The 8,479-nt window shown below is 30.9% G+C and overlaps 1 pseudogene across 1 annotated transcript; it reads left to right on the forward strand.

The window, feature by feature from the left end:
- Positions 1–1,313: 1,313 nt before the first annotated feature.
- LOC111310678 (uncharacterized) lies at positions 1,314–7,321 on the forward strand (annotated as a pseudogene). The gene is made up of 7 exons (XR_016343352.1): positions 1,314–1,572; positions 2,820–2,964; positions 4,571–5,468; positions 5,608–5,748; positions 6,611–6,708; positions 6,805–6,871; positions 7,039–7,321. The product of XR_016343352.1 is annotated as an uncharacterized LOC111310678 (transcript).
- Positions 7,322–8,479: the final 1,158 nt, after the last annotated feature.

Consider the following 8,479-nt stretch of genomic DNA (forward strand, 5'->3'; position numbering starts at 1 on the left):
GATAATTTTAAATTTATTCAAATATCAAAATTATTCAAATTGTAATTGAAAATCAAATCAATTTAAAAATATATATTCTAAAATTAAAAATATGAAATATGGATTTTATTTTTTTAATAAATAATTTTAGTTATTTACCAAATAACCTTATTTAAAAATTATTTAATTATCAAAATCCTTCAAACATGTTTAAAAATTACAAATATTAAGTTTATTCAAATCTTTTAATAATCTTTTTTATCTTGATTTAAAAATTTGATTTAAAAAATTTACGTAAAACATTAAAAATTCAAGCAATTTGTAAGATTTTGAATGTTCAAATTTTTTTTAGCTTAAATCTTTAAATAATAAGATTATCAAAATGATTATATCCATTTGAACTCTAATTATCAAATTTATATTTCAAATAAATGCAAAAAATTTAATATTATTTTTATCACTTATTATATTCATTTGAAATTTTAAAAATTATCTATTTAATCCTAATTGCCAATAAATAATTTTTCTACAAATTTAAGACTACAAATATAATGTGTTATACATTAATTTATTTTTTATTTTTCATTAACTTTTTAAAGATATATTCTATTACTGTTGCAATTTGTTTTTTTTTTTTGTTTATAAATTTTTCTAAGATATATTTTATTATTATTACAATTTTATTCTTATGATTTTTTTTTCAGTTTATTTTTTTTCACATATTTTCTAACATTTTTCATATTTTGTATAATAATTTAGTCAAAATTTCTAAAGTAAAAATGTATTAATACTTCTTTTATTTAAAACTACAATTGTAATGTGTTATACATTAAATTTTTTTTCAGTAACTTTTTTAGGGTATATTCTATTATTATTACTATTTAATTTTTTTATAAATTTTTTCTAAGATATATTTTATTATTATTATAGTTTCATTCTTATAAAAAATAATTTTTTTAATTTATTTTTTTCACATATTTTTTATATTTTGTATAATAATTTAGTCAAGATTACTAAAGTGAAAGTGTATTAATATTTTTTTTATTATTTAATTTATCATTCAATAATATATATTTTTATATTTTTAAAAAGACATAATTTATTTTTATTTGATATAAATTTATATGTATATAAATATTACTGTAAATAAAAATATTAAAAAAATATATTTTTTGTTATTTTTAATTACAAATTAATATATATAAATGTTATATATGTTATGAATTTTAAAACTTTAAATATAATTTTAAAAAAATTATTTATATATATTTATATTAAATAAATAAATTATTTCGTGTATCGGAACGTTATAATCTAATTATTAAATAAAATAAAAAAAAGGGGGGAAAGTAGCAGAAAGGAGCAATTGAAGCATCAGCACCTAATGAAGCAACGGTGAGGTTGAGCTCATGCGATGACAGCAACTCCCCCGATTTTCTCTTTTAGCTTCACTTTTCCTTCAACTCTCTAAAGCCCTGAGAAATAGAGAGAGAGAGAGAGCACAGGGCCCAGCAGAAATACACCACAGGCGACGGCCACGGTGAGGCACTTTCTTCTTTTTCAAATCGAATTCCTTAACAACCAAACGCACAGGTTTCTTTTCTCCTTCTAATTTCGTAACTCCTATTTCTCCTTCAATTGTATTTTACATTGTTATTCGAACCCCTAGATTCTCTTTTTTTTTTTTAATTATTAAATTCCCTCTAAAATTTTTGCCCCTCAAGTGTTACAAAATGAAAATAGTAATTTGAATTTTCCCCTTCGAATTTTCTTCACTTCCTTTAGTTAGTCTACCTTTTTTTTTTTTTTTTCTATTTCATTTTACTGTATTATTAACTTTTTAAAAATTCCCAAATGCATTTTATTGTTGCTGCAGATGGTTTCTCGAAAAAGAAGAAGAAAAAGGAAAAAGTAACAAAGGGAAAAATACTCGTAGGGTTTTGGACCTTTCATTCTGTTTATGAATATATATATATATATATATATATATATATATATTGAATTCTTATTATTTGGTGTTTGCCTAATTTGACAGCAAAAGTTTACTATTATTTGGTGCTTTCTCTAAGATTACTATAAAGTTTAAAGCAGAAGCAAATTAAAGGGTGTTCCATATAAAATTATACAGCAATATATTTTGTTATCCATAAAAAAAATGAAATTCTAAGTTTTAATTTTTCAAAGATATTGTTTGTTTTTCTATCCAAAAACACCTTTTACTATTGTTAAAAAAATATATATATATTTTGGAAGCAAAATGCAAGCAGAACAAGCAATAAGAAAGAAAAAAAAAAAAGTTGAATTGGTTAGAATAAATAATAAATATAAGATAAATTAAAGAATGACAGTAGTTAGGGAATCTTGTATTAGATTGAGGGAGAGATAGATTGAGGGTTAACTATGAATTAAAGTTTTATTTATAGCTTCTTCCTATCGTCCACAAAATCCGCTGATTTTATTTGCTTGATTAGATATTTTTCACTCTGTTTACTGGCTACAATTGGGCATTGGGGAATGCTGGTGATGAGTAGTTTTGTTTAGCTTAGTTTAGAAATCTTTAGTTATGCATTTTTTTTTTCAAATTAAAGTTTATAAGATTGAAAGTTTTACATTCAAGTGACTTTTCTGATTTTGAATTACTATAATGTTGTAATAAGGTAAGCATGGCTTTGTTTTCCTAAGCAGCCCTCAATAAGAACAAAGAAAGAATGAAAAAAAAAATCCAACCATTATTTTTCTTTTTTCCGATTACATCAGTTTCTTATATGTTGTCATAGAAAATATGTTGTTCTTTTTATGCTTTCTTATGTTTACATAAGATGAAATTGATATTATTTTAGGTAATAGGCTTCATCGACTCGAATTTGCAGACTTCACCTACTGATAGTTCTGATGCAAAAGCAACATTCCATAAGCCTTCCAATGATGCATCTAACTGACAGTATAGGCACCGTTCTGCAGTCAGCAGGTTATCTTCATCTGAAGGTTGGTTGTTTACTTTTGTTTCAAGTCCTTGCAGTTCTTGAACCTTATTCCTTGTTGAATTTGGGCCTTTCCACTCTCTCAAAATCTTATTCTTTCATAAGTGGAAGGAAAACACATTTAACTAAAACTAATTATTCACATGCCACATCTTCTATCAAAATGGAGGGAAAAACAAATTTTATTCCTTTCCTCCCCATTTTTTTCCTCACTTTTTTCTTACTTCCTTCCTACCAAACAAAGTTTAGTCTTTTGGTTCCATGGAAGAAATAATTAGGGCTTGTTGGTCAGTTTAGAAAGAAAAGACTCAGTTTCGTGGGCAGAAATAAAATTAAGAAAAGAAAATGGATTAAATCTACTTTCTGTTCTGGGCTGTAAACGGTACCTAGGACAGTGATTCTAGTTTAGTTTGAAGCTTGAAGGATGTGTTTTGTGTTTGATGACTATTCTAGGTTTAAAGGGAATGAATGGCTCTAATCTGAAAGACTAAGAAGAATATCTACTAAAATAGTCCTAATACAAACATAAACTATGACTTAATATGTGGCCAAAAAAACCCTAAGACTTGATAAGAAGAAGAATTACCAAACACCCAACAAAGATTAAGACTTGATAATAAGTTTTACCATAATACACTAGACGGAAACATAAAATTGAGACTTAATAATATTCCTTCTAGCTTCAATAATGACCTAATTAAATCAAACATCAAATTAAGACCACATTTCCTAATTTTCAAGGAAATTAATCTTGACTTGCTCAACCAATTTGTTCTGCCTCATATCCTATGTGTTCTAATGGTTCTCTTCCTTTCCATGTTGCGTCATACAGTTCTGTAAACATGTGGATTCACATTAGAGTCAACTCATCAGTTGTCAATTTACCACTCTGAATTTTAGTCTTGGTTGTGCAAAGCAGTTGATTTGAATTGGTTCCTTTTAGTTCATCAATAATATAATTATTGTTCTTTCAAAGCTGCTGTTTATGTTGATTGGTCTTTGCTGCTGGTTGTCACCTTTGGTTCTACCTTTGGTTGTCACCCTTAGTGTTTTGATTAATAGATTTAACTACTATGATACAAACTAGGAAACTTTAGATATATATAGAAATTTTGACGAAACTGGATTGAGAAAGTGTTGGAAATTAGCTTACAGTGGAGGGATCCCCCTGTATTGGGTAAAGACAGTTAAAATTCTTTAATCACACTAGAAATACGAGGAAGCTTTGTTTCAATTGATTTTACCCCTCTCAAATATATTCATTTATGATTGCTATATGTATTTAGGTAATAACTTTCAAATCTTTAAAAAACAACAATAGAGCCTTGTCCAATTTACAAGTCTTGACTAATTTATGGTATGTAGAGCTTTACTGACCATTAGACTAACTAATTAACATTTAACAGTTGAAGTTTCATTGTTAATGACCCCAAATATCTTTCTTCTTTTAAGGAATTGCTCTTACAACTATCATCTTGACACAAAAATTTTCAAGTTTCTCTTCTCTTCCAATCTAGGACCTTGAAAATTTCAATCACGCCAGCAAAACATGTCTCGCATTTCGAAAATCTCATTTCTCATTGTCTATATTTACTGGAATTTCTCCTCAGCGTGACCACATCATTAGTCCCATGGTTTCAAGGAATGATCTTGCAAAAAGTGCTGACTCTCGACCAGCAAGAGATGGGAGAGAACTCAATAGGGATTCTAGTAGGGACCAATAAAGTACAAATGGTGATTCTTATAGATATCCTGATCGACAGTCTGCCAGGAGTTCTCATGGTTACTCCAGGCATTATGATTATGTCAGACATGACAAGTCTGCAGATGAAGATAGCAAGTATGATAGATTGTCCTCTCTTCCTGGGCGAGAATAAAGAGTTAGCAGCCACTCTGATCATCCAAGACAAGAAAGTGACTTTAGTAGGTCAAGACACTATTCACGTGCTGACAAATAGTCTCATGATAGATATGATGATTCAGGACACAGGAGCAGGGACAAGGAGAAAAAATCACAATCTCTAGGCCATCAGAAATATAATGACAATGATTCATCTTTTGACAGGGTTGGGTCTGGCAGGAGAAATGGTAACTCTATTTCTGAAGAGATGGATAGAGATCGAAGAAGGCGGGACAGAGCTGGTCGAGATGAAAAGGAGGACTATCATAGAAGCTTGGGAGATGGAAAAGGCAGTAACACAGCATCTTACGAAGAATCCAGGGGCCACCGGAATGACTCATCTTCTGCGAGAGAGAGGGACGATGATAAATATTGCTTTAAAGAAGGTTACAAGAGTGTGCTGAAGGATATAGATGGTCTAAGGCTTGCAAAGAAGGAGAGAATGAATTATGATGAAGGGGAAACTAATATGGAAAAGGAAAGGTATGGTAGACTTGTCAAGGAGCAGTTTGAAGAGAAGTTTAGATTTGACAGTAAAAATCAGGAATTTCCAGCTAAGAAATCGAAACTCTTAAGCTCAGGCAAGGGCATTGATTATGATAAAGATGGTAATTATTTTGTGGAGTTTTGTCCTTGATTTTACATTTTAGAAGCAGTTATTTTGATATCTGTTTTCCAATATTGCTGTTTATTATACCATTGTTTTATTACTGTGTGATTAGTTTCTAAAGTCTTCTTCTACTATAGCTGATGAAAAGCAGTCGAGTTTGGAGCAAGCTGAGGAGAATGGTGGAAGAGTGACCATAGGACAAGCCCATGGCAATGATGTTGACATCATTAATGACCTAAATGCTGACAAAGTTGCTGCTATTAAAGCTGCTGAATTAGGTGTTCTTTAGATTTGGCTTGGGGAGCGTCTCTCTCAAACTTAGAACTCAAATGCCTTATTAAAGCAATGAAAGTTTTGTTTCAAATTGCTGTATCCTTTAAATTTTGATTGATAGAATCGAAGCATTGAAATGGCTGTAGTCTCACTTCGAAATGGGGTTTTTAGCATGCTTTTGTCGTGAATTACTTTGAAGCTGTGAAGTTTACATAGAAAATATGCTATCATATGATGCATTAGTATAACGTGCTGCAAAATTTATGATATTTTTGTCTCCTAATCATGGCCTCAGTTAATATGGAGTCTCTTTTGTCATTTCCAACCATCGGAAAATTTGTTTCTTAGGGATCCTAAGTTCTTAAGTGTTCTATCATGTTGTGCCCACACTCTATTACACATCATCTCTAATAGGCTCCAATTTTATTCTATTTCTCTTTTTTGATCTGACATAAATAGTTTCTGTAACTGGTATGGTAATATAGAAGCAGGTTTTGAACTGGAAAATGCAACTTAGATAACATACACTTGCATCCACATGAAAGGTGGTTGACTGGTCTCTTGCTGATAAGACTGCCCACTATATTTCTGCAGTATGCTGTCACAGAAAATTGCTTGATTATTTTTTCTTTGTATATTACCCTCTCTAGGGTACTTTAATTGCATTGGTGTTTAGGTAATTATTTTTGTTCCTGTGATTGATAGAGGGATCCACCTGATAGCTCTATGTCATATCTGGAGTCAGACTCATTGATTGTTGTTATTATTTTCTTTTATTCATGTAACTGGAACATTATAGACTAGCATCTGGGTTTCCATGAAACTTTTTGTTCATCCGCACTGTATCTGAATTGATTATCAATGCAGTTAATAGGAACCTTACTGAGGCGGGCCATAGTAATATGACTACTGAGCAAAAGAAGAAGCTGCTTTGTGGGAGCAAGAAAAGCACCCCTGCAGAAGAGGTATTACTGATGACTTAGCTAAATTTTCAGGGTTTTGGAAATATATTCCATTTAACATAAATTGCTATTTGTATCTATATATTTGGTTGATGTCAGTCTGGCCATCGCTGGGATACTGCACTATTTGGTGATCGTGAGAGACGAGAAGTTCAATAAACTCATGGTAAATCCCTTTTCCTCTTTGTGGCCTTTTATTGATGTTGTTGTTGTTGTTATTGTTATTCTCTGAGCAATTTGTATACTATTATTGCATGTGCCTCTACGACTTGTTCTCTCCACATACACAGTTTTAGAGTCTGAGGTTGCCTTGGTACCTATGGCCAATTGTAGGGTGTGAAAGGGGACGTGATAGTGGAGCACAAACCAGACAATCAAGGTGGCGGTGGTCTCCTTCAAGCAGAGAAGCCGCGGGAACTCCATCTGGATTTGGAGAAGCAGTACACTGCTGGACTTCGACGAAGGGATGCTTGCACCGTTGGATTAGGTCTTTAAGCGTCCAAGTAGGAAATTTGTGGTCCTCCATAGGAATGCATTATGAAAGTCTGTTGTACTCTTATGCAAGAACTCTTTCTGAGGAAATATATGCTTTTGTTGGTTGTTTCGGCTCTCAGCAGATTATTGCTCTCACCTTTTGCTTTTCAACGTTGTGAACAAGCTCTCTATCTATCTCTCTCTAATCCTGTGATTTCAATTTTAAGTTCCTATTTCTATTTTTTTGAAATTGTTTTTTTTGTTGATTTCTTTAGGATTTGATTAATTTAATTTCATAGTAGCATTTGAGTTGGCTCAATAATTACTCAAAAGAGTAGAATCAGAACACCTTTTTCAATGGCCAACCCATCAAACAATAGGCATAAAGTGGGAATGAAGTATCTGGAATTTGCTAGTCTTTTTTCTTTTGTCTTATTTCTTAGGCTTGAATGAGATGAGTAACAATTCAAATAAAATAAATGTCAACATCCAAGAAATTAAAGACAAAGGGAAAAACATTTAATCCATGAATGTATAGCCTTTTGCATTGCGTGTAACAAAACAAAGCTGACATCATATTCTATCGAATACCACTATATTTATTGGAAGTTATTATTATTATTCAACCAGTTTTTCCAACTGCTCTGCCGTACAAAGGATTAGTTCCGGTCACGTTGGTTGAATTATCTCTTCCCCACCTCCATTTAATGGATGCTTAGAATCAATATCTTGAATTTGATTTTTTTTATTTGCTAGCATTGGAAATCAAATTTTAATTATTAAAATTAAAATTTAATTTTTTTTTTCGTCATGCATGATTGTTAAAATTTAATTATAAATATATTCAAGATTTAATTTGGATGTTCTGAATCAAATTGTTGTGGTTGATGATGTTTGGAAAGCAAGCAAAGGACGACCCCACCTTATCCTATTACGAGAATCATTTTGCCTATAGTCCCCTACGACAGTGCCACTATACATAGAGAGAGAGAGAACGAGCGGTGGAAAAAAAAGTTGAGAATACTTAAAAAGCTAGGAGTTGATGAGACGCAGAGTTATTCAATTCAACATCATCAATCAAGAATAACACGTACTAAACGCACCTAATATGGATAATATCTTCACACTTTTTGCCTATGTTATTAACGCCATCTCTCTCTCGTCAAAATAACCAATCATAAGTATATGTCCCTTGCCATTTCATATATGTTTTATTCTTATGAGAAGGGATAGTGTTGTTGTGAAATACGCGATTATCATTTGTTCATTTAATCCGTAATGTCTTTCCTTTTGAACATAA

Source organism: Durio zibethinus, chromosome 1, assembly GCF_047325235.1.
Source record: "Durio zibethinus cultivar Kanyao isolate XHJ-2024 chromosome 1, ASM4732523v1, whole genome shotgun sequence".
In the NCBI taxonomy this organism is placed as follows: domain Eukaryota; kingdom Viridiplantae; phylum Streptophyta; class Magnoliopsida; order Malvales; family Malvaceae; genus Durio; species Durio zibethinus.